This window comes from Ictidomys tridecemlineatus, chromosome 8, assembly GCF_052094955.1.
Source record: "Ictidomys tridecemlineatus isolate mIctTri1 chromosome 8, mIctTri1.hap1, whole genome shotgun sequence".
Lineage (NCBI taxonomy): Eukaryota > Metazoa > Chordata > Mammalia > Rodentia > Sciuridae > Ictidomys > Ictidomys tridecemlineatus.
Genome location: NC_135484.1, coordinates 52,286,498 through 52,313,416, shown reverse-complemented (window position 1 = coordinate 52,313,416; position 26,919 = coordinate 52,286,498). Strand labels below are relative to the sequence as shown.

Sequence of the window (26,919 nt, the reverse complement as noted above, 5' to 3'; positions counted from 1 at the left end):
GAACTAAGTGACCTTTCATCCTGGTATATAATTATCTCACTACTTCTTGATAACAAAGTTAATATTCTAAATACAGTCTATTTTTGAGCATCTCTGTTAAAGATCTCAGATTTAGTGAATAAAATGTACACAAACTCTGTCAAGCATATTTTTATTGCTCTAGTTCTTTTACTAAGTTTTAGTCTATAAACATATGAATGTTGAAAATTCATAAAGTAAACTTATTTAAACTAAAAAATTTACTTATTGAAAGTAAAATCATTTCAATGATTTCTACAAAATACTTTCTTTTATTTTAATGGTAAGGGTCTAGTGGATCTCTATAACTTCATATAGTATAGATGGGGTGCTGGGGGATTATATTGAAGATTATTCTCTTGAAGGCAATTTCTTTACTCTGAAGAATTCATTTCTAAGTTTATTTCCAGTTTTCTTCCACTAAAATATTCTTTCTCATCTTATTGGCAATTTCTTTTGAAAGTACAAACACACAGTTACAACAAAATAATGATATTTAATTTTCCTGGCCACTGAGTACCTCTGATAGGTCTTTCAGTGGCAAACTGAAAGTTACTGCTAAGCAAGATGATACCACATTAAAACATGGTCATAAAACATGAACAATGAAATGAGCTACTAGGGAAGGGTGCAGGTCATGCTTGATGAGAATGGGGATCATGATTTAAGCATGAAGTCAACTTTAGGGAAGAAATCTTGATAGTCTCATTTAAGGTTAGATTCTATCTTCTCTCTGCATCTTTTAAGGTGGGGAGAAGAACTATATCAAATAAGCATGTGAAATATCATAAAATATATTTGTAATGTATTATGTTGTATTATAATGGCAACATCATACAAACATGAAAAAACAAATGTAACCACTTGTAAATTTTTTATCATAGTTTGTAGGTTTAAATTTTGAAATGAGTACTATTGTTCATTACTACTAGCCTTTTCCTGCACTCAATGTTTACTATATTACAAATGAAAAAAACAAACATGTAAGACATACTACAAATGTGTACTTATTAGATATATATAAGACAGTGAAACCCAAATTATAAACAAACTATGTAAAACTTCAAAGATTATGTATTTCTAGTTCTTCCCTATCAGTCAACAACTGAAAGCAAATGTGTGAGACATTTTCAGTAAGTACAGAAAATACAGCATTATTTATTAAAAGTATCCATTGGAGAACATCTTGATAGGAAACATGAATACACTTTTCCGGTGGAAATGTTTGATCTTTTGTGTTAACAGACTGTCTGCATTCGCCAGAGGTGCTCTGTGGCATCAAAGCACAGTTTTTGTTTAACTGCTTGATTGCTTATATATTCATCCAGCTGAAGTCACAGGGTTTCCATCTACGTTACATGGCATGCACATAGCATCATAGACAAAATTTGCCTTTGGGACAGAAAACTATAGGCAGCCATTCATTATCAAATTATTTGGCTCATTAAATAATTAATTGACTAAATGTTTTTTATCTTGTCCTCTGTGGAATATTTTAGAAAGATCAAGATATATACAAGAAGGTTCCTGCCTTCAGGAAGCAAACCAGTTAAGGAGATAGGATAGGAATAATAAGAGGATAATGCAAAACAACAACACAATAAGTAGTATATTAAGTTTAGTTAATAGGATTCTAGTAGAATTGCTATTTAAGACAAAACCAAAAATCATATCATATTTTGGGGGAAACCCCAAACTCTTTAAAAATCATTTTGCAACTTCAAATCAAGGTCCAATTAGCTGTCTAGACAGACATCAAGGCACATCTCTAGAACAGCCACTATTGTCAAATTCCTTCAGATGGTTCTTGTAAATGAAGTCAATGCGAGCCAAAATAAAGAAAAATTCTTAAAAAGATGATTAAAATAAAGATCCAGCTCCTAAACTGATCTTTCCCAAATGCAAAAAATCTTTTGAGAAAAAAACTGAATGTGAGCAACATAATCATTAGGATTTAGTTTACCAAAATATCTTCTGCAATGTGTCAGGAAACTGAGGGTACAATGATTAAAAGATGCCAAGAACTGGTTTAAAAAAAAGAGAGAGAAATAAAGACCTGGTGATTTTATAATAAATTGGTTATGTGAGCCACTGGACATGAATTTGTTGAATGTAAAATGGAAATAGAGCAGAAAGGGATCAGCAAGCAAAGCCAAAACCTACTAAAAAGACATCTGCATTGTCTTTGATTATCTGTTACAAGAAAGAAAAAGAAACCTACTCAGACTTCTTGTGCAATAAAACATAAAAGGTCCATGTGAAATGAGTGAAAAAAGACAGAATCCTGAATAATCCCCACCCAATTATCCTTAAGCATCCTCTGCTATTATAGGAAAAATGAAATCATTAGTGATTAGTCTACATACATAAACATTCAGTTACATCAACCCCCCCACACTGAGTTAACCCCCAATCTAAACACTACTTTCTCATTTTACAGAGAGAAATTCAAAGATTAAGTTTCAATCTCCAATTATCTTAGCAAATTTTCCAAGAAACTAAAACATACTTTCAAAATAAGGTAGGACCTTAGAAACAATGAAGGATTTGCATCATTTCAGTTGCTTATTAAAATATTAAAATATATTTGGGGTTGTTTGGTTATTGTTTGAGGTCACTTTTAATATTTAAATTGTTTTATTACAAAATGTAAGAATAAGGAGTTAATAGTTTAAAACATGATTGGAAAAACTCTGGTACCAGTGATTTTGATAAGTAGAATGTTATATTTTAACTAAGGGAAATATTGGCAATTACATTAAAGGAAATGCTTATTTAGTTCTAGAATAAATCAGCTGTAAAGGCATAACTTTTAACAGTTCAGACCTTAGCATTCCAGTAAGAAAGAGAGAACTGACAGAAGACCTGAACCAACAGCCTTCCCTGGACCCTCTCTCCTTGCCTGCCAAGGAGTTTTTCTGGTCACCTAATATTAACAACCATGTTTAACTTTCCCTACTGTATTTAAATCTTCAACCCACCACCCCCAAAATACCCCACATCACCCATTTTATTATTGGCAAGTGATATGGTCTACTTAGCAAAGGAACTTCAAGCCATGAGACGTGCACTTCAACTCCCCATAGTCTAGAAGCTCGATTGTATCTGGGCCCCTCTCTTTGCCTCACTTACTGATCAAATAGTGTTTCTCCCATACCTAACTCATCTCCTTTTAGGTACTTCCTGTATTCTTCCCATGTCCCTCTTTTCCATCAATATTATAAACAGTCTCAAAGCTCTTCCACCTTTAAAACCTTCCCTCAATTCCCCTTTAGCTATTGTCCTACTTGCTTGACAGCAAAATTTCCAAGAGTTGTGATTTTGCAGCCAATGCTTCCTTTTCCTCTTCTCATTTTTAAATTATTTTATCTTTGGTATTTTGTAGTTATACATGACAGTAGAGTATAATATTATTTATTTATATAAATCTGGAGTACAAGCTACTCTAAGATCCCAATCTTGTGGTTGTCCTTGATGTGGAGATTCACTGTGGTGTATTCATACATATGCAATAGAAAAGTTATGTGGGAATCATCCCACTGTCTTTCCATCCTCCTCTCTTTCATACCATTCTGCAGACTGGGTTCTAGGCCCAACTGACTTCATATCAAACTTCCCCTAATGTCATCAGTGTACTCCACATTGAGAAACCCAGTGAGTTTTCAGTTTTCACCATGCTCCAGTTTTCAGCAGTAAAAATCAAAACAGCGCTCCACTCCTTTGTGAAGCATTTTTTCTTTCGCTTTAGTAACTCTTGGTTTTTCATTCACCTTCCCATACTTTGTATTTTAGAGCCTTCCACTGCCAAATTGTTCTACCCAGGTTTCCAGTGTCAGAGGTCCTCAAAGCAAAGTCTAATGCCTCACTCCTTGAGTTCTTAGAAGGCATAGGGTTGATTTCGACAATGATAATTTTCTAGTATTAAATGGTATGAAGGAATTAATTTTTGACAGATAAAAAAATGACATTTAGAGCAGTACAGTGATTATTTCCAGGCCTTCAGGAAAATCGTGCCTCCCCAACCCTGATGCTTCCTTGTGGGGAGACCTTCATTAGAGTGATATCCTGGCCTCTCCATGTAGCTTTAGGTACTCTGTTTCTTAAAAGGAGAACTCATCTAATTGCTGTAGAAGGAAATGTGCAGCTCAGACCCACCCAATTCTCTTGCCTTCTTTTCAAAGTCTGCCTGTTTGCCAAAATAAAAAATCTGATCTACCTTTCATGCCATACATTTAAAGATACAGGCCCTTATATGGAAAGTTTTTCATTCTTCAGATACCTGTACTATGGGATAGAATTTGAGAAAGTCTCCTGATTTAACAAATTGTCAAGTTTTCCAACAGCTTTGAGTGAGAAAGCTATTGTTTTTTAATGCTCTGATTAGCATTCTGTTTTAATTGATTTAGAATGGATGGGGGAAAAGATTTTCATTTATTAGCCATAAAATGCTTAGGCTAATGCCACACAAATATGATCTCTATGACTGATGAAACAAAAATAAATAAATAGATGCATACAGCTAGTGGGGGGAAATCTCAATATTTCAAACTCTCAAAATATCAAGGTATTTAACAGGTATTTGAGAGTCAGAATATTGAACAAATTAGAGTGGTAGTCTATTGAATCAATTAAGATTCAATAAATGCATAGACAGATGTGTAAATAAGAGAAGGGAAAACTCTTTCTTAGGTAAAGTGTCAAATATTGAAGGAACAATGGTATTAGAAAGTCATCCATTTCCCACCATTAGAATAAGCCCTTGCTCTGGCAAAAAAAAATATCAATGAAGGCTAAATGCAGAAATGATCAATAAATGGATAGATTTGGTGAGGAATAGCATGTTTACATAGGGTATATCACTGACTCTTAGCCTTGTCACTGTGAATAACAGTCAAGGGTAGAATGTACTTTGATACATTGCCTGGTGTTCTCTATCATTTAACTGTATAGTATTCAATGAAATAAAGGGACTTTTCAGAAACACCTTTACTATGTAAGGAGATAAAATTTTGAGTTTAAAATATAATTCTAAAATATTCAGTCAATGCAAACACCTCAAGTTTCAAGGAGTAACATATGCATAAAGCTAGGTCAACCTTGTGTTTGACAAAGATAAATGAAATGTGATACAGAAAAGTGGCCTCGTCCATTACCATGAAATATTCATGGTTTTGTGAATACACAATCATGTAAATTAGAATTACAAACTTACATTATATCTACATACTTTTAAAATATACTATCTCAATTTCTAGAGCTAATATAATGTTTTTAACACCACTGGGTAACAAGGAAACTAAATTGTTAATATACAAATAGCATTCTGTTCTACATGAAATCGTCACCTTAATTCAAATACTTTGTCTACTTAAAGTTTAGCTCTGTATTTAGTCTGATTTAAATAGCTCTTCGGGATGACCTGTTACTCCCTAGGGAAATTCTGTGTTTTAGGGTTTGGACTCTTCACCTTCCTGTCTTCAGATGGCATCAGAATGAATAAGAGAATATACAGCATCTTTGAGATGATATGGGGTGAGCCCTGATGTAGCTGAAATAGGCCTGTGCAACCTGCATAGGTGACTGACATAGCCTTGGGGTTCTCCATGGCATAGTGGTTTTCTGCTAAGAAAGGACTTACTCTCTCTCATCTTCTTAGGGACCACCTATACCTGCCTAGATGTTTCTAATGTCCCTTACTCCATCACTGATTATGGATCTGGAGGGCAAGACATTTGGAGTTGGAAGAGGAACACTGCCATCTGATGCCCTTGCTAGTCCTATAAATCTCCCTTTCTACAACCCACTATGCCCTAAAGAGGTAAACTTTTATGTTTGTATTCATTTGTATGTGTGTGTGTGTGTGGCTTCTGGTTGTGCATGAATTTGGGACTCTGGTAAAATGCATTCTACCAATACAATTCTCAAGAGATTCTCCTTCAACTTAGTTGTATCTGGAGGCAAAAGGAAGAAATTTGTTTGGAGTTTTCTTATGAGCATTTCACTTTTAAAAAATTCTAAAATATAATACATAATCTTTTTAGTTTTTTATATATCACAGCAGAGTTGTTATGGTTTGAATGTGAGGTGTCCTCCAAAAGCTAATGTGTGAGACAATGCAAGAAGGTTCAGAGAAAAAATGATTAGGTTGTGAGAGTCTTGACCAAATCCCCTGATAGGGATTAACTGAGTGGTAACTGAAGTGGTAGGGTGTAGCTGGAGGAGAATTAGGGGGAATTAGGGCAAGGCTTTGGCATATATATATTTGCATCTGCAGAGTGAGATTTATCTCTGTTTCCTGATCACTGTGATATAAGCTGCTTCCCTCAGCCACAATCTTCCACCATGTTCAGCCTCTCCTCCAGCCCCAAGAAATGGAGTCAGCCTTCTATGGACTTAGACCTCTGAAACTGTGATCCCTCAAATACCTCTTCTTCCTCAACATTGTTCTGGTCAGATCCTTTAGTCACAGCCGTGAGAAAGCTGACTAAACAAGAGTATATTTTGAAATACTATACATACATAGAATAAGTATAACTTGTTCCAGTTAGGATCCCATTATTGTGGTTGTATATGAAGTATTTTTATATTGGTCGTATATTTATATATGAGAATAGGAAAGATATGTCTAATCCATTCAACTGCCTTTCCTATTATCATTCCATTTCTCTTCTCTTCCCTCCTTTCCCCTTTGTCTAGTTGAATGAACTTCTAACTTCCCCTCCCTTGTTGTGGGCTAGCATCCACATAGCAGAGAGAAATTTCTGCCTTTGGTGTTTTGGAACTGGCTTATTTCACTTAACTTGATATTCCACAGTTCCATCTATTTACTGGCAAATGCCATAATTTAATTTTTCCTTATGACTGAGCAATATTGCACCATTTATATGTACCACATTTTCTTTATGCATTCATTTGCTGATGGGCATCTAGGTTGGTTCCATAGCTTGGCCATTGTAAATTGAGCTGCCATAAACATTGAAGTGGCTGTGTCACTGTAGTATGATTTTAAGTCTTTTGGGTATAAACTGAGGAGTGGGATAACTGGGTCAAATGGTGGTCCTATTCCAAGTTTTCTGAGAAATCGCCATACTGCTTCCATAATGGATGCACCAATTTGCAGTCCCACCAGAACCTATAAGTGAACTTTTTTCTCCACACCCTTGCCAATACTTATTGTTGGCATATATAACTTAAGGTCTGGTATTGTGAATATAATTTAAGGTCTGGTATTGTGATGCATCCTGCTTCTCTCTTTTTGTCAGGAATTACTTCGGATATTGTGGGTGTCCTATTTTTCCAAATGAATTTCCTGACTGCTCTTTATATATGTTAACCCAGGGACAACATCATTCTAAATAGAGAAAAATTGAAAGCATTCCTTCTAAAAATTGGAACAAGACAGGATGCGCTCTTTCACCTCTCCTATTCATTATAGTCCTTGAAACCCTAGCCAGAGAAATTACACAAAAGAAATAAATTAAAGGGACATGAATAGGAAAAGAAGAGCTCGAACTATCTCTATTTCCTAACAACATTATTCTGTATCTAGAAAACCCAAAAATTACATCAGAAAGCTTCTAGAACTCATAAATTAATTCATCAAAGTAGCAGGATATAAAATTAACACTCATAAATCAGTTCCATTCCTATACACCAATGATGAATCAACTGAAAGAGAACAGGAAAACTATCCCATTCATAATGAGCTAAAAAAATAAAATATTTGGGACTCAATCTAACAAAAGAGTTGAAATACTTCTACAATGAAAACTAATGAACACTAAAGAAAGAAATTGAAGAAGACTTAGAAAATGGAAATATCTCCCATGTTCTTGGATAGGTGGAATTAATATTATCAAAATGACCATACCACCAAAAGTACTATACAGATTTAATGCAATTCCTATTAGAATTACAATGACATTCTTCATAAAAAGAGCACCTTGTTTTTTAACCACCAGGCTCCTCTCAGTAATCAAAAGCATTTGTGTTCAATGAACTCTGAGCAAACATACAAAAAAAGAAAAATACCACCCCTTCTGGTATGTAGATCATGACCATGTACGATAAGAACATGCATGAAAAACATCCCTATCATCACCATTCAGAATAATACAATTATATTGTACCAAATATCTTTGCTTCCAAGTTGACTGTGCTTCAACCTAAGCTTCCATATGACCCTTATACAAGTTCCATGTTGCATAAAATATGCAATATATGTATCATCTTAGATAATTTCATACTTAATAATTAAAAGATAAAAATTATTTTATCATAATGTAAAAGCATTTATAAACATTATTTTATCATAATGTAAAAGCATTTATAAACACAAATTGAGTTAGGGTAATACCTAATGTACTTAAAACAATAACATAATATTTTCTTTTCATGTTCTTGAATTCCATCTCTTCCAATGTTCTTTTCCTGCAAATAAACAAATTCATGGCCAAAGAGTAACTATTATTTCACAGGTAATTTAGTGAAACGTTTCAGAGTGGGAAAAAATGCAAAACATAAATAGAAGGTTAAACTTCTTATCATGAAGTCAAATCATACAAATGAAATGAAGATCAGAGGAACTATTGGAAAGTACTGGAAGCAACGAAAGTCATTCATGGGTGAAAACCAGTCAAAAAAAGAAAAGAAAAGTTCAAGTAGATATGAGTTTTATTTTAACATAATCTTTGACATACTAGACATAACATTGAGCCCTTATCTAATTAATATCTTCAGTAAACAATTTTAAAGAGAGCTGTAACCTTTGAATAGTGGAATATGTTTCCTAAAAAGTTCTGGTCCATGGGAAGAAGGAACACCATGCTATGCTCCTTCTGAACCATAATAGGCAACTGTGGTTTGGAATGATTATGAAAGGTGATTTAACTATGGTATTAATTATCAACATCTCGAGGCTGTTATTGTGTTTCTGCTTTTTAGTTTTCCCTTAAGGGACAAATTTTTAAAGGATCTCAAGAGATACTTATGCTAATACATCTTGTATAAAATTAAGATAATTATATAATAAAAATTTAATATTCCATGCTAGTCTTTGGGCTTCCACACACACACACACACACACACACATACAAAAAAAAAAAGATCAAAGAGTGGGTAACTTAAACAACAGAAATTTATTTTCTCACAGTTCTGAAGTCTGGAAAGAACGAGATCAAGGTCTTGGGGTGGGTTTCAGATGAGGGCTTTCTTCCCAGCTTTTAGATGGTTGCCTTCTCATATGGCAGAGAGAAATAGAGAGCTCTCTTTTCCTTAGAAAGCCATAGTCTTAACAGATTGGAGTGCTATACTATGAACTAATTTAATCTCAGTTACTTCCTAGAGACCATATCTTTAAATCCAGTCAGATTGAGGTTTAGGCTTTGATATAAGAGTTTTTGGAAGAATTTATTCCCAAATGTTTAAGGCCATAATCATTAGTAACATGTCACTGATAATATAGTTATGAGTTCTTCACATTTGAAAGTTGACTGTCAAAATATGTGTTTTCTTTTCCTCCACTGTATTTTTAGTCCAAAGTTGAAGTTTCTGTGTCTTATCTTGACATTTTATCTTAACAACAGAAGTTAATTTTTCCTAACATAAAGTCCATTTGACCTACAGAAATGCCAACAATCATTATAGCCATAGGGTCAAGTAATGAACTGGCAGAAAGTGTATGACATTCTTTTGTCAATTTCACTAATAAAACAAAACCAATAGAAGAAAATTCATGTTTCATTTCTCCTTTATTCTTACTTTGACTTTTATCTACTTCTTTTGGTCTTATATCTAGAACTAAACAATATCTTATTAGACTTTTCTGTCTTATAAATTGTTTCCTAAAAATTTTAAAACTAAATTATAAGCCAATATTTTCCTTAATTTAGCATGCATTTGCTGGAAAAACTAGTCACCAATAGGTGAAGTACCTGGCTTTTCTGCCTTCAGCATGCCAGATTCTGCACAAATTCACATAACAAGTGAAGTTCCCCCTGGGGAAAAAAAAATGATTTCTGTAGCATATTTGAAGATGCAGATGAAAGACTTAAAATACATCATGGGGTATCAAATAAGAAAGTTCAAATATTTTGCCAGTTAAGAATATATTCTTGACTGAGAACCTGACCAGAAAAATTTAAATTTTAAGCAATATTTGGGGAAACACTGTATATTATTTTGACATACTATTATTGATTGTTTGCACAAATGGAAAATTAGTGTGAAATACTTTAATAAAATCCAACAGTTATCCATCCAAATGGCATTCCTTCCATCTGCTTTAACCTATTTTTGGAAAACAATGTTAGAAAACAACATCAGGATTGTGAATTTGGTTTTTAATTTTCCTGCAACTCCACCTCTTCCTAGGGTATACTAACAAACACTGTCACTGTGAAACAGAAAAAGAGGAGAAAAGAAAAGAGCTTGACAAATCAGCCCTATCAAACTAATGTGGCAGTCTCAGTCGTTCTATAAAGGGTGGCCAAAGAGAAAAAAATTTAAAAAGGAATCAAAAATCAAAGCTATTTTCATAGAAAAGAATCCAGCACCAGTCTGTTGTTTCATCATTGATGATGAGTTGAGTATTTCTTCCATGAGATCTCTTCAATTGGTTTTATTTGGTTTCTAGCACAATTTGTTATTAAAGGTGACCCTATGTAATAGTGACTGTGTTGCTTATTTCTTCACAGTGGGTTAAAATCAGTAGCCCAAACCTACCAGCCTCAAACTCAATTGCTTACACATCCAATTGTGTTAAATCTAGCTCCAATAAGTTTCAACAAGTACAGCCTGACAGTTTTGTATGCCTCACAAAACAGCACCAATGTCTGTTGCTCAAAGATAAAACAAACTGTGGTTATAAAAGACTGGAACCTCCAGCTGCCTTTCTGAGTTCTCCAATCCAGAGATACCTGCATTGTACTGCCAAGCACCATTACCTCAACATATTTCCCTCTCCCCCAAACATACTCCCCTCTCTTCCTCTTATGGATGGTGGCCCTGTGCAACATCTCTGGAAGGTCTCCTGCTATAAGTAACTCATCTTACAGTCCGATATTCCTCACCACATTCTTTAAGTAGGTGATGGATAAATGAAAAATTGAGACATGAAATTATGATTGTATCTGGCTCACAAACAAAAAAGGAAAAGACATTTAGTAGCCAGGAGAAAATATATGTGATTATTAAATTATGATTTCACATTGAAGGTATCAGAACTGGAAAAATCATATTGTGGGTTGTACAAAAATATGTAGTATAAAACATTATTACAAGCAGTTTAATTTGACAAATCAATTGAAAGCAAATGCAGGAGGATTGGATGGAAAATATGGTAATTATATGCATTAGGTGTAAATTTTGAAAATTTTAGAGGATCTCTATTTCTCCATAATAGAATAACATATAGAAAGAAAACTATACAAAACAAACAATAAAAGATCCAGGGCTGAGGATGTTCCTAGGTGAAAGAGCACCTGCCTAGCACATGCAGGCCCTGGGTCAATCCTTAGTCACACACACACACACACACACACACACACACACACACACACACACAAAATGCCAAGCCTATCATAGAGAAAAAGAACAGTGGTAGCCAGACACCTGGGAGGGTAAGGAAGAGTGGGGCATAGGAGAAACTGGTTTGCAGGTACAGAGTCAGAACCAAAAGGAAGGAAAAGGAACCTGCACTCGATTACACAGAAGTTGGTGACAATTCACACTAGGATGCCATACAGTTCAAAATGGGCAAAAGAGAGGATTTTGAATATTCTCATCACAAAGAAATAATAAATGTTTGGCATGATGGATAACCTAAATATCCTTGACGCAGAGAAGAAGAATCAAGAACTGGAGAAACCAAAGGAAACCACAGACCACACCAGTTCTTGCAAGCTCACAAAAAGAATTTCAGAAGAGTCACACGTAGTAGCAGGATGGAGTTTGTTAGAAAGGAAAGGGAAATGGAAAAGAACACTCTCAAGGGAGAAAGAGTGTCAGTCCTCTCCTGGAAGAGAGGAAGACTGCACACACCTGCTCCTGCCACACTCCTGTTTTATTGGGAGTCCTATGGAAGTTTCCAGAGAGTCCCAGTCAGGTCTACCTCTCAACTTTTGACTAACAGAAGGATTACATCAGACTTCCAAGTCTCCACTGCACAAAGTCTTACCCACAGTTACCCAAGCAAAGTCCACAGGATTTTACTATTATAATGAAAGGCTAAATATCCAAAGTCAACTCTGGGTCACCTTGGCCTGAAAATTATTCTTACAGTTTGTATGGTCAGTGGGCTTTGTTTCTAATTATCCTGACTTACAGAGCTCTGGAATCTCTGTTCTGTATAAAGGTCACAAAAGTCCCCCTGAGCTCCAGGAGGAGTCTTTGGGCCTGCATTCCTTCCTCTCACAGACAACAGGTTATTTGCCAAGGAATGCAATATATCCCACTGAAGTGGCCCCAGGCGAGCCACTTCTTCAAAGGAAATCAAGTGGGGGTCAGCACAGCAGGCCCAGTCTAAAGAACCATCTCCCTACCCCATGCTTCTTTCCTCTTGTCTGTCTGCTACCTATCATTCTGATTTGATCAATGTGCAATGTATAAACATATCAAAACATCACACTACTCCATTACGAGGTACAAACATCTGTCAATAAAACAAACACGACCAGGGGCTGGCAGATTTTTCCCATGAAGTTTCTGATAGCAAACATTTTAGGCTTTACAAGCCACAATACAGTTTCTTCCTCTTTCTCCTCCTCTTTCTCCTCCTCTTTCTGTCCTCTTCTATCTTGTTTTTATTTCTTAGCAGTTCTTTAAAAACAATTCTTACAAAAGGTTAGATGTGACACCTTACTATAGTTTGCTAACCTCTGATATAGACAAACAAGATGCAACTAGTGTCTTATAATTTTCCAATATACTTTCATCTTGATACACATTTTCTATTTTAAAGTCTTCGAGCAGTTTTCTTCACCTGGACTGCCTATCTCCCTTTGGAGGCTAATTCAAATAACATATAATCTAAAACAAAATATATGCTCTGCTACTTTCAAGCTATTCATCTGCCATGAAGTAAAACTAATCTTTCTATTGTGAATGTAACTATAGAAGTCAATGAAATATCATATAATTTACTATTTGTACACATAATCCAAGTAGCAGTGTACAGTCACCACATGTAAAACTTCTCTACAATTTTTTATGTCTAAATATTGTAAATGGTGAAGTCATATATACTAATATTTAAGTCTCAAGTTAAGTGAATAATATATCCCATGTTTCACAGTTTTCTGTTAATTAAAATTAATTCTAAGTAAATACATTGTTCAGTTAATTGACTGCTTTAAAACAACTATTTATTCAGGGAGGTTCTGCACCTGGTTAGAATAGAGAAAGCCACGATAAAATGTTTCTCTCATCTTAACAACAACAAAAAAAAAACCTCAAATAATCTACAAAATCATACATTTTCTCTAGTCCTTAGAAAATTGAGTTTGTCAAATAAGAAAGTTAACTGAATACCAAAGAGTGACAAGCTCTTTGATGAAAACAATACATTCAATTCCATCATGGCAAGACATAGACAAGAGGAGATCATCACAAAGCACTAAGAATAAATCACAATCAATTTTTACAAATTTATAAAGGCAGAGACTTGACTAGATTGTCAGTTTAGCAAATCTGGAAACCTCAGGAACAATTTTGCACTCATTCTGAGTCATTTCCTGAGTCAATTCCATGGAAAGTAAAGGGAATGGATAGAGTAGAAGAAAAATATTAACAAACTTGAAGATAGGTCAATATGAATTAACCATTCCACTACAAGAAGAGAAAAGAAGGCAGATACAGCAGCTAAGAGGTGAAAATAATATCAATTGCATTAATATGCATTATTTTTGAGTCCCAAAATAAGAAAAAAATTGTATAGAAAAAATATTCAAAAGCACTCAACATTACATAGAGAAACAGAATTATATCCCACGTGTGATTAAAATCTATACATGCTAAAAGATGATCTTTTAAAAGTACTGTCAGGGAAAAATGTCTTTTCAGAATTTTACTCTCAGTAAAAGAAGTATTACAAGAGATAAGATAAAATTAAGATTTTTTAAAAGTAAAATTCACATGAATGATACTATCAATGATGAAATGGAGGGTATGAAATAAGTACATCTGAAGGTAGATTAGGTAAGTTAATTCTTATATGGAATATCTTAGACCAACCACACAAAAAGAGGTAGAGCTAACAAGCATCATAATACAGCAGGTGAAATGAAATCAAAAGATAATTGACTTGTATCAAAGAGAACAGTTGAAGAAACATAAGCAGATAAACTGATGGGACAATGGAAAACAAATAGAAAGATGGTAGAAATATTACAATCCCTTGATGAAACTAATAAGTGCATTGAATCCAAATGGTCCATACATTTCAACTGGATGAGAATGAAATAGCCAGGCTTATATTTCATCTTCAAGAAATGTCTTTGATTATAGCCATAAATGTTTAAAATAAAAGTAAGGAAAAAGATATACCATAGAATAAGGATCAAAACTAAAGTTGGAATGATTGAAACAAGAAAACCTCAAAATAAGAAATATTACTAAGAAAAATAAAGAAATTACATAATAATATAAAGGTAATTTCATCAAGAACATATTAACTTTAAATGTATACGTGCACAATGATAAGAGCTCTACAATATGAAATCAAAATTTAATAAAATTAAAGAGAAATAGACAAATTTATGATTACAGACTTAAACTTTGGATAATTATTGGGAAAAGAAGAGTGAATATTTCACTAGGGCTTAGAAATGAGAGGGTAGAAGTCTGACAGATGATGAAAACCAGGTACCAAAATATAGCTGGAAAGAGGAATGAGTTCTAGTGTTCTGTAGCACAGTATTGTGACTACAGTTTAAAATGATTTTACTAGATATTTTTAAATAACTAATAGAGAGGTTTTCAAAGTTTAGGTTTTCAAAGTAGCTCAGTGGTAGAGCACTTGCCTATCCATAGGTTAAAAACCCAGTAAGTACAAGAAAAAAAAAATCAAAGCTTTCCAACAAGAAGAAATGACTAAATAAACCATGAAAAGACCAAAAAGAAATGCTAATTACCTGAATATGATCATCATATTGTATACAAACATCAAATTATCATGCCATATATTATAAATATGTATAATTACATGGTAATTATTTTTTTAAATAGAGGGTATTAGTAAAGATATACAAAACCATAATACTGTCAACTTGATATTTATACAATACTTCATCCAAACACAAGAGATAATTTTTCCAAAATTTGTGCAATGGAACATTACAAAGATGTGCTTTCAAACAACACAAGATGGATTCATTGGATAGCTACTATAATATAAAGTGGAGTTTAGTTGAAATTATTTATTCTCAAGTATAAATTTCCTAAAAATTACCAGTAAAGTATTGAGAAACAAAATAGAATTTAAAGGGTTTTTTTTATAGTGAAACTAGTCTGTTCAAAATATTAGACTTTCTAAGATTATTTCTTATGGGAATGGTATTTTATCTCAAATATCACCTAGTCAGCCGGACATACAAGATTAAGCGTTGTTATCCTCCTTCATTAAGGTTTGAAAACAAACCTTCATAAAGCCTTCATAATATTACAAATAATCTGTATTTTTTTTACCACATAGCTTGATTTTGACATATTTTTTCAGAGAGATGAAACTCACTAATTTTAAGCGAATTATTTAATAAACACTAAAATCTGTGAAGTTTGAGTTCACTTGACTATTAAGAAGTAAGTACCAGGGTGGGGCGCACGGGTCAGGCTGAAGCGGGCGGCGGCGCCGGCGGCGGCGCGGGTGGAGCGCTCGGGGGCCATGGGCGGCGGCGGCGGCGGCGGCGTAGCAGAGGAAGGAGGAAGGAGGCGGCTCCCCCTCCCCCGCCCCCCCCGCCCCCCCCCGCCCCGGCCAGCGCGCAGCCCGGCCCGTCCCGCGAGCTCGCGGCGGCCCCGCGTCCCGGCGCGCCCCCGGCTCTTCCCCGGCGGATCTTCCGCCGCCGCCGCCGCCATGGCTCGGCCACTGGTGCCCAGCTCGCAGAAGGCGCTGCTGCTGGAGCTCAAGGGGCTGCAGGAGGAGCCGGTGGAGGGCTTCCGGGTGACGCTGGTGGACGAGGGCGACCTGTACAACTGGGAGGTGGCCATCTTCGGGCCTCCCAACACCTACTACGAGGGCGGCTACTTCAAGGCTCGCCTCAAGTTCCCCATCGACTACCCTTACTCTCCACCAGCCTTTCGGTTCCTGACCAAGATGTGGCACCCAAACATCTATGAGACAGGGGACGTATGCATCTCCATTCTCCACCCACCTGTTGATGACCCACAGAGTGGGGAGCTGCCCTCGGAACGGTGGAACCCCACACAGAACGTCAGGACCATCCTCCTGAGTGTGATCTCCCTGCTCAACGAGCCCAACACCTTCTCACCGGCCAATGTGGATGCCTCAGTGATGTACAGAAAGTGGAAAGAGAGTAAGGGGAAGGACCGGGAGTACACGGACATCATCCGGAAGCAGGTCCTGGGGACCAAGGTGGACGCAGAGCGCGATGGCGTGAAGGTGCCCACCGCGCTGGCCGAGTACTGCGTGAAGACCAAGGCGCCGGCGCCGAGGAGGGCGCGGACCTGTTCTACGAGGACTACTACGAGGACGGGGAGGTGGAGGAGGCAGACAGCTGCTTCGGAGACGACGAGGACGACTCGGGCACCGAGGAGTCCTGACACCTCGTCCACGAATAAACTCTGAGATTTTACCTCATGGGACGGACGCTGGCTCTCTCGACCGGCTACCTCACGGCACTGCCTTGCCCTGCTCTGGGCGGCGCGTTTGGGTGTCCTTCCTTCCCCGTGCGGTTCTGGGTTCTCCTTGCTCCAGAGAGAGCCGGGCTTGGGCTTGCCGGCCCCCTCCTGGGATGGCAGAGCCAGCAGAGCCGCAGCAGCCAGGGTCGTGGGCGGGCCCCATCCAGCAGCTTCGAGGCTGGGGTCCTAGCTCCTGGATGGACGGACTGCTTTGAGGTCACTCCTTTCTGCTGTGGTTTGTTTGAAATCTAAATAAAACTGCCTGCGAGGAGGCAGACCACTCCTCCTTCAGGGAGGCACCAGGGCCAAGGTCAAAAAAAAAAAAAAAAAAAAAAAAGAAGTACCGTTTGAAATTCCCAGTCACAATTTATAGCTCTTTTTTAAGCTTCTATAATTACTTATTATTACAGTATACTAATTTAATATGTACTTTATTCTGGTTAATTTAAAAGCTATATTAATAAAAAGTTATGATTTGACACATTTTATTACTGGAAAATGATTCAATATTGATTAAAAATTAACCTTGGAGCCAAGTGTGGTGGCACTCACCTGTAATTCCAGCAGCTAGGAAAGTAAGGCAGTAGGTTCACAAGTTCAAGACCAGCCTCAGCACCTTAGCAAGACCATAAGCAATTGAGCAAAACCATAAGCAATTTAGCAATACCCTCTCTCAAAAGATAAATAAATATAAATAAATAAATAGGACTGGGGATGTAGCTCAGTGGTTAAACATCCCTGGGTTTAATCCCTAGTAAGAAAGGAAGGAAGGAAGAAAGGAAGGAAGGAAGAAAGGGAGGGACAGAGGGAGGGAGGGAGGGAGGAAGGAAGGAAGGAAGGAAGGAAAGAAAGAAAAAAGAAAATCAAATATTTTGCAATTTAAAAATTAAAGGTGTCATTAGATTCTAGTTAATATATTTTTTTTCTGGAAAAATAAATCAACTTTTTGGTATATTTAACTAATTTCAAGAACCTCTGCTTAACTCAGGATAATAAACTAATGTAAATGGTTAAAAATTTTTACAACTCATGATAATGACAAATATTTTAGACCATATAAAATTATAAGCTTCAGTTTGTCCTTCTTATGAAATTAATAATGTAGTCTCCATTCTGGAATGATGAATACTTGACATAATAATAAATACAGTTGTAAGAACCTCAGGTCTTTATCATTCTCATTTCAGCGAGCACCCATGATAAAAATATACATATTCTACTTTTATCATTAATAAAGCTAATGATTATTATTACTAATCAACATTTGCTAAAATTTGCTTACAAATAGTGATTCATTTCTAGACTTTCTAGCTTCAAAAGCATTTAAGATAGTAAACTTCAGAAGACAGAAAGAAAATAAGACATTAATCCAACCTTTTCAAAGAACAGTTTACTCCAAACATAAAAACCAAGTCATTTATAAAAGTCTCCTGCAATAAACAACAAAGGGAGAAACATAATAACTAAATTAACTGTGGAAAGAACAAAAAGAAATGCAGAAATCAGAAAATAATTTAAATTTAATTTATATTTATAAGTAGTACTAAATTGAAATGATTACAGATTTGATATTATTGATTCAATCTGATTGCACTCTTGAAATGCCACGGTACCTGTTTCCAAGAATGGCAGTATAGATTTTTTTTTTTACTGACATGCTTAAATTCAACTAAAGATATCCATTGACTGACATTTCCATTTTGATCTTTCCTTTTCACTTAGTCTACTAATGTGAGACAAGTTTGACAAGTATTTAAGCAAATGTTGAACATATTTCTGGCACCGCACAGTTCTGGATTTCAAAACACAATTTAAAGCTATGGAGAGAGGAGCCCGGCAGCGGAGGAAGAGGCCCCAAGGAGATCGCTGAGGGGTTGGGGGCGGGAGGGGGGTGGGGGATTCTGAGGCGCCAGGGGCCTGCAGTCTGGAAGGCCCTGAGCGGCGACCGGCGACCGGCCTAGCCACAACTTGCCCAGAGGAGACACGCTTCATCTTGCACCCGGGAAGAAGGAGTCCGCCCGCCTGCTCCTCGACCTCCACGAGCCCCGCCTGAGACAGCAGAGCCCCTGGGATCTGGGTCCCCTGAGACTCTCCGACAGCCTGCAGCGCCGGGTATCCGCCCAGGAGCGCGCAGCTGGGGTGTTGGGGACACATCAGTGAGCAAGAGAGACCACAGCCCTTGTTCCCGCTGATCCTGCAGCCCAGTGGATGGAGCCCTCAGTCCACAGACCTGCCAGGAAAGAAAAAAATTTTCCTGGTGGTTGGTCCAAGCAGGGACTCCCCGGTGGATTGAGGAATGTCTGGCTTTTCCTCAACTCCTTGATCTCTGTGGTAACCACTGGCAGCCCCCAGAAGACCCCCAAAATGAGAGGCCTGAAGTCTACAAGTTGCTACTAGAAATATTTTGGTCTCTCCAGAAAATAATGCAACCCCCACACAAGTTTAAGGGCGCTGGGCGCACGCTGACCCCGCGCTGGCCGGCGCGCCCTTTGCTTTGTGTCCGGCGGGGCGCTGCCATAGCAACGTCCTGGACGCCCAGACCGCCGCCGCAGCCGCCGCCGCTGCGGCCGGGGACCTGGTCTTCTCCTGTGGCGGCGGCGGCCCGGAAGCGGCTTGGGGCTGGTAGGCGAAGCCGAATCGCTCCTCTGATTAAAGCCTAGGCAGCGGACTGGCTCGAAAGCATGCCCTTCCAGAAGCACGTCTACTACCCTCTGGGCAGCGGCCTCGAGGGGCCCGACGCCTCTGCCTCTGCAGCAGCAGGCGCGGCCTCCATGGCCGGCTGTGTGCCCCCCAGTGCGGTATCAGGCCCCCTGCCCTTCTTCCAGTTCCAGCCGCGACTGGAGAGTGTGGATTGGCGCCGGCTGAGCGCCATCGACGTGGACAAGGTGGCAGGGGCCGTGGACGTGCTAACGCTGCAGGAGAACATCATGAATATAACCTTCTGCAAACTGGAGGACGAGAAATGCCCACACTGCCAGTCGGGGGTGGACCCGGTGCTGCTGAAGCTCATCCACCTGGCGCAGCTCACCACCCAGTACCTGATGCACTCGCAGGAGTTCCTCATCTCGCAGTTGCACAGCCTGGAGGAAAGGCTGCACCAGACCCTGGGTGACTGTGAGCACAGCAAGCAGCTGCTCACCAAGCAGGCAGGGGAGATCTAGCTTCTCAAGGAGGAGTGTAAACGCAGGAAGAAGATGATCTCTACTCAGCAGCTGATGATCCAGGCCAAAGCCAGCTATTACCAGTGCCATTTCTGTGAGAAGGCCTTTATGAACCAAGCTTATCTACAAAGCCACATTCAACGCAGCCACCCTGATGATTCTCACCTTGAGTATAAAACAAAGGCTCAGACGGACAAACTCCAGAAGGAGGTGGACATGTTGAAGGAGCAGCTGCAGCTTACCAAGTCTCAGAGACTGCTCAGCACGCTCATGCAATCAGATTCTCTAAGGAATATGAAATGCAAAAAACAAAAGAGGAAGACTTTCTGAAGTTAGTTGATAGATGGAAAGCAGAAGAAAAAGAGAAACTAGTTGATGAAATGGAAAAAGTCAAGGAGATGTTTATGAAGGAGTTTAAAGAACTAACTTCTAAGAATTCAGCATTAGAATATCAATTGTCAGAAATCCAGAAGTCCAATATGCAGATTAAGTCCAACATAGGCACATTAAAAGATGCACATGAGTTTAAGGCAGACCGTTCTCCACATCCCCAGGATTTCCAAAATGTGATGCAGCTTCTCGATAACCAGGAAAGCAAGTGGACAGCTCGAGTTCAAGCTCTCCATCAGGAACACAAGAAACAGAAGAGCCGGCTTCTGTCACATATAGAGAAACTTTGAACCTCCATGATAGATGATCTAAATACAAGCAATGTTTTCTACAAGAAAAGAATAGAAGAACTAGGCCAGAGACTCCAGGAGCAAAACAAACTGATTATCACTCAGAGGCAGCAGATTAAAGAGTTTACCAAGAAACCATTAAGCAGTGTCAGTGAACCCAAAGGGAATTCTTTAGCTTGGCAAACTTTTGAATCCAAGCCAGTTGCCCCAGCTATACCTATGAATGCCTCCGTCTCTCAGACTTTAGAAGCTAAATCAAGTCTAACAACGGCACATGAACAGGCATTCTCGTCACACGTTCTGGAACCCATAGAAGAACTTTCAGAAGAAGAAAAAGGAAGGGAAAATGAACAGAAATTAAATAACAAGACACATTTAAAGAAAGCTTTGAAGACCAACCCCTCCCTCAGGAAGGAGATAAGAACAGTTTTGGAGCAGAGCTTGATGGAGAAACTGGAAACCCTGGGAATTAATGCCAATATCCGAGGTATTCCTAGTGAGCACTTGAAAACCGTGCATTCAGCAAGACATGAGAGAGAAAGACAAATGCCCAACATTCCGGAAATTCGAGAATTCCTTGAACATCAGGTCAGCTGTAAAATTGAGGAGAGAGGATTACTCTTTACAGATAAGCCCAGTATTTCTCAAATGGAAACCCTTTCAACTGGAGAAGTACCCAAAGCAGTCCAGCTTCCTCCCAAAAACAGAATATTGTTTAGACAAAGACCTGTTTATACTGATAGAACTGCTCCTGTTCCAAAAATTAAGAAAAATGTCATAGAAGATCCTGTTCCCAGAAAGTCATTATCTGTTAGGATACCTCCCTTCAGTTCAGAGGAAGAGCTGGATGAGGATGACCTCATCCAGGCATACTTGTCCCCAGACTTATTTCCCGTGCAGTCCTCTAAAAGCAACAAGACTAGCTATGGAAAGAGCAGCATCAAAAGTGACACTGATTGGACTGAGGGAAGTGAAATGGAAGACTCTGACATTTCTCCCAAGCCCACAGTAACAGCCATTAAAACACTGACTGAAAAAGTTGAAAAGATGGTTTCACAGCAAAAAAAAAAAAAAAAAAAATGTGAATAAGCCAGTTGGTGGGATTAATGTGGCTGAGGCATTTATTGCAGAAGGATTATAAGAAGAACTAAAGTGCGCAGATGTGGACGATAATGACTGGGACATATCATCCTTAGAAGAAGAAAATTCCTTGGGGAAGAAAACTGTGAAAGAATGGAAGGAACCTCCACCATTGAAGAATGAATCGAGTTCTACTCAAGTGCCAAGTGCCTGGGTTGCTTCTAAACCTAGGGGATCCAAAACAGAAGTTCGTCAGGAAAACGAATTGAGCACACTGAAAAACAGCTTCATAACTATGGCTGACTGGGGTGACCCTTCACGAATGGAGCACATTAAAAAGCAGCTGAGTAACTGTGACTGACTGGAGTGACCCTGCAGATACTTAACTACAGAAGCCAACAGGAGTTCAGCAATGACTACGGGATTCTCAAGCTCCTGCCTTACAGCGTTTCCCACGATAACTAGGAAGCCAGTTCAGAGGATGAGGTTCTCTTTAATGGCACTTGGTGCAGTATTGAGAAACAAATGGTCCACAGTATTCGGAAGCATATAAAGATGTTTGACTTCTTAAGAATAATATGTCACTGAAGTCATAAAGTGTTTTCTTTAGAATGGTACTCTAGTGTTAAGTGTATTTTTTTCAACTAATTTTTAAGAGAAAATTTTTCAGCTTCTAAAAAAAAATAAATAAAGCTATCGAATCCAATATTATCTATGATCAATTTTACCTTTTCTCATGTAAAAGTTCTTACAGACATTTGCCTTGGAAGTTGACTAATATTTTTCAAAATCAAAAGCCATGGGAATCCTAAAGTTGGATAGACCAGTACCTCTTATTCTTGGGATACTATACGAAAGCCCTCTTGATGGAAATACTATATAGTATTTACTCAGAAGTGACATTTAAAATGGTAACAGATTTCCTTTTTTTAATACATATGTATATATTTTTAGTTGTCAATGGACCATTATTTTACTTATTTATATGTGGTGCTAAGAATCAAACCCAGTGCCTCACACATGCAAGGCAAGCGCTCTACCACTGAGCCACAACCCCACCCCCACAGATTTTCATCATGATATTTATGTAACTTCTTTTCATTTATTTAACAAATATTAAATGTCTATTAATAATTTATTAAGTACCAACAAAGGTTATCTTCTGACCAAAATTTTTAAAAATTTTTTACAAGTAATTCAAAAATTAATTTCCTCACTTTTAATTTTGGTGTTGTTAATCTTAGCACAGCCCATGTCAAAAACAACAGAAGTATAACCAGACATAAATATTAACTTGAGGGTATTTGCAAGACAGCCTGACCAAAACAGATGAAATCAAACAAAAAATTATTAAGAATTGATCATGTGATGAAAGTTAAGGGAAAGGAGTGTCAGGTGTGTGATCAATAAAGATAAAAGCAAGGAAGAAACCAAAGAAAATAAGGTAACAAAGGATACTTCTGGATTTAAAAGTTATATTATGAAAAGTATTCAAGAGTAAAATATCTGATGAGAAGGCCTGTTGATAAGAGGGTCGTTTATGTGATCCATGCCTTTCAGTTGGTTACATGTATCATACACCATGATCCACTGCTGTAGTATAATCCCTGCCTGGCTCTCTCCATGTTGTTGTTTTTTTTTTTTTTTAACATTAAAGATTTGTAATCTTTTATTTTTGGGTGTATCATTTTAAAATTAAAATCACATAGAGAATAAAAATATATTTATACTGCTCTGGCAATTTTTACAATTTCCACTTCAGTTCTTCTTCTTATAGCTTAAAGTGAAAGTGAATTAACAACTATTATGTTAAAAATATAAAATATATTGCGATCCATTTTTCTAAAGTATTCTTGTTTGTATTTCTTTTCATGAAAGTAGCTTTATCTAATTAAATAAGATGTATCCAGCATAAAAACCTCAAAACACACACACACACACACACACACACACACAAATATGAAGAAAATAACAGTCACACAAATGTTTCATTCCTGAAAAACAGCTATTAATATTTTACTCATTTCTTTAAATATTTTCATTTACCTTTAATAATGGCTTGGTGTCATCAGTCATATGATTCTTCTCTGGATATTAAATATTGTGTAGATAGTGAGTTTGTGCTATATATTTAATGGTTACTAATAGCAGAATGGAAAAGGTAAAGGAGTCTCTAAGGGGAAGAATAAGACAAAACACATTGTGTAGAATGAAATTTCCTGAGTCATATGATCCCTAAATTTGTGTTATTAATATGCTTGAGATTTTTAAAGTATATTTTATCAACATATTTTATTTAACCAATGTATCTTTAATGTCTAATTTAAAAATCAAAACAAAACAAAAACCTTTGCTTCTTTAGCAAGTAACTCGTAAATCTATAGGCATTGAGGAAGTGTCCAGAATCAAAGATTTATCTTCCTTAAAAATTAGGACCAATTGATAATCCATAATCTAGTGCAGGGCTGGGCATGTAGCTCACTTGGTACAGAGTTTGTCTATTATGCCAAAAGTCCTGGGTTCCATATCCAGTATCACAAAAAAAAAATCAAATCATAATTTAGTATAAAGTCAAATATTTGTAAGTACTGGATTAGGTAGTTACTTTTCAGATAAGTAGTAGTATCCTCAATTTTGCAAAAATGAAAACAAAATAATAACTATAAGAATTTATGACAGAGTCAACCCAAGATCCATCTGAAGCAAAACCATATAGATTCTCAGCTGAAAAAATATGTAAGAGATACTTAGACACTTGTTCTGAAGCCTAATAAGGTTCTAAAGTCAGGGATAAGGCAGCACATGAAAGTATCTGAAAGGTAATTTGGTTCATTGATCATCCATATGGGTTGGACTTATCAGCCAAGAGACATTTAATGGATCTTAAAAGTAGCTTAAGTAATTATATTAACCATGTTTTCCATCCAGGTAGGCACCTTGCAAAAATATTTTTCAAAGTCTGTGAAAAAATTCTGCTACTTGAAAATTTTAAATAATAAAAGGCAATTTTTTTTTTGGTGTTTAGCTTTTTGAGTTCTTTATATACCCTAGAGATTAGTGCTCTATCTGATGTGTGAGAGGTAAAGATTTTCTCCCAAGATGTAGGCTCTGTATTCACCTCACAGATTGTTTCTTTTGCTGAGAAGAAACTTTTTAGTTTGACTCCATCCCATTTATTGATTCTTGATTTTAATTCTTGAGCCACAGGAGTCTTATTAAGGAAGTTGGGGTCTATACCCAAAGGACACGGCCACATCAATTTTTATAGCAGCAAAAATCACAATAACTAAACTGAGGAACCAACCTAGATGCCCTTCAATAGATGAATGGATTAAAAAATGTGGCATATATACACAATGGAGTATTAGTCAGCAATAAAAGAGAATAAAATCATAGCATTTGCAGGTAAATGGATGGAGTTAGAGAAAATAATGTTAAATGAAATTAGACAATCCCCAAAAAAACAAATGCCAAATGTTTTCTTTGATATAAGGAGGCTTATTCATAGTGGGGTAGGGAGCGGGAGCATGGGAGGAATAGAGGAACTCTAGATAGGGCAGAGGGGTTGGAGAGGAAGGGAGGGGGGTATGTGGTTATTAATGATGGTGGAATGTGATGATCATTATTATCCAAAGTACAGGTATGAAGACACAAATTGGTGTGAATATACTGTGTACACAACCAGAGATATGAAAAATTGTGCTCTATATGTGTAATAAGAATTGTAAAGCATTCTGCTGTCATATATAAATAAAAATTAAAACAACAAAAAGGCAATGTAACATATTCAGAAGCTAAATCCACAGTTTTTAATAATAAGAAAGCTAACAGCTACATATTAGATGTTCCTTTTATTAACTACTTCTACAGATAAGGGAAAGAGAAATTGAAAAGTGAGCAGGATGGGTCAATGAGAACCAGCTTGTATTAATAATCAGCAACATGTCAGGAACTTTGACCTTATTTCATTGAATATTCTTTCTTACGCATAAATAAAAATTTAAAGTAAAAAATCACAATCTGATGCCAAAAGGCTGAAACCTAGGCAAAGAAATATTTTTTAAATATTTTAATTATTTGCCAACATTTAAAAACCAGGTGATTTAACATAAAAATGTATACATCCACCCTCTCTTGAAGCCTTAACAATATGGAATAGGAAAACCAGCGGCTTCCAATTTGGATGAGATAAAGACATGCCAAATCCCCAAATATAGACTGGTTTCATTGCTTTCACTTTTGCTGAATCACTATTGACATTTAACTTTTTGATCCCCAGCTTAGAATAAATTTTCCAGGATTTTACTACAAAGACCTAAGCTTGGTATTCAGAGTCAGAAGTAATTCTCTCCAAAGACCATGTTTTTGTTCATAATTCTTGATAAAGTCTTTTTGTGTATAGAGAACATTTACATTGAAATTTTCTATAAGTTATTCTAATTTTCCCCCTGTCTTTTAAGAATCACGGTTGTAATTCTCCAGAAATGCCAAATATTTTGTCTCAACCATTTTGAGCTAATTTCTTTATTCACTTTTCCTGTATGTTGTGCAGAGATTAAAATCAAAACAAAAACAGAGAATCATAAGTTAATATCAGTATTGTTCTGCCTTACTTAGGTATGTCTTATAATTCTAAGAAAGATCCAGGTAACAGAGAAAATTATAAATTATTTAATTTTAGTGAGAGTTGTAAATAATCTACTTTGTAAACAGATCTCTCCTTCAATGTCAATATAATAAGTCAAATCTTTGTAGTGCTTAAACTTTGCTTTAAAATTGAATCAATTTGTTATGTTATCCCAAACCCTTTTATGATTTAAGGCAACATCCAAAGATTCAGCTAACATTTAAATATAACTGGTATAAAGATGAGCCAAGAAAACTAAGGAAAGAAATATTTTGGCTGGCATTAATTGTTCTATGCCCTTTGTGTGCACATTGATATTAAAACAAGCATTTGCAGGGAAATGGATGGCATTAGAGCAGATTATGCTAAGTGAAGCTAGCCAATCCCTAAAAAACAAATGCCAAATGTCTTCTTTGATATAAGGAGAGCAACTAAGAACAGAGCAGGGAGGAAGGACATGAGAAGAAGATGAACATTACACAGGGACGAGAGGTGGGAGGAA

At 37.0% G+C, this 26,919-nt stretch overlaps 2 pseudogenes; both read left to right on the top strand.

Moving 5' to 3' along the window:
* The first annotated feature begins 16,063 nt into the window (after positions 1-16,063).
* LOC144366117 (ubiquitin-conjugating enzyme E2 R1 pseudogene) lies at positions 16,064-17,174 on the top strand (annotated as a pseudogene).
* Positions 17,175-19,523: 2,349 nt separating this feature from the next.
* On the top strand, positions 19,524-22,496 carry LOC144366116 (cilium assembly protein DZIP1 pseudogene; annotated as a pseudogene).
* Positions 22,497-26,919: the final 4,423 nt, after the last annotated feature.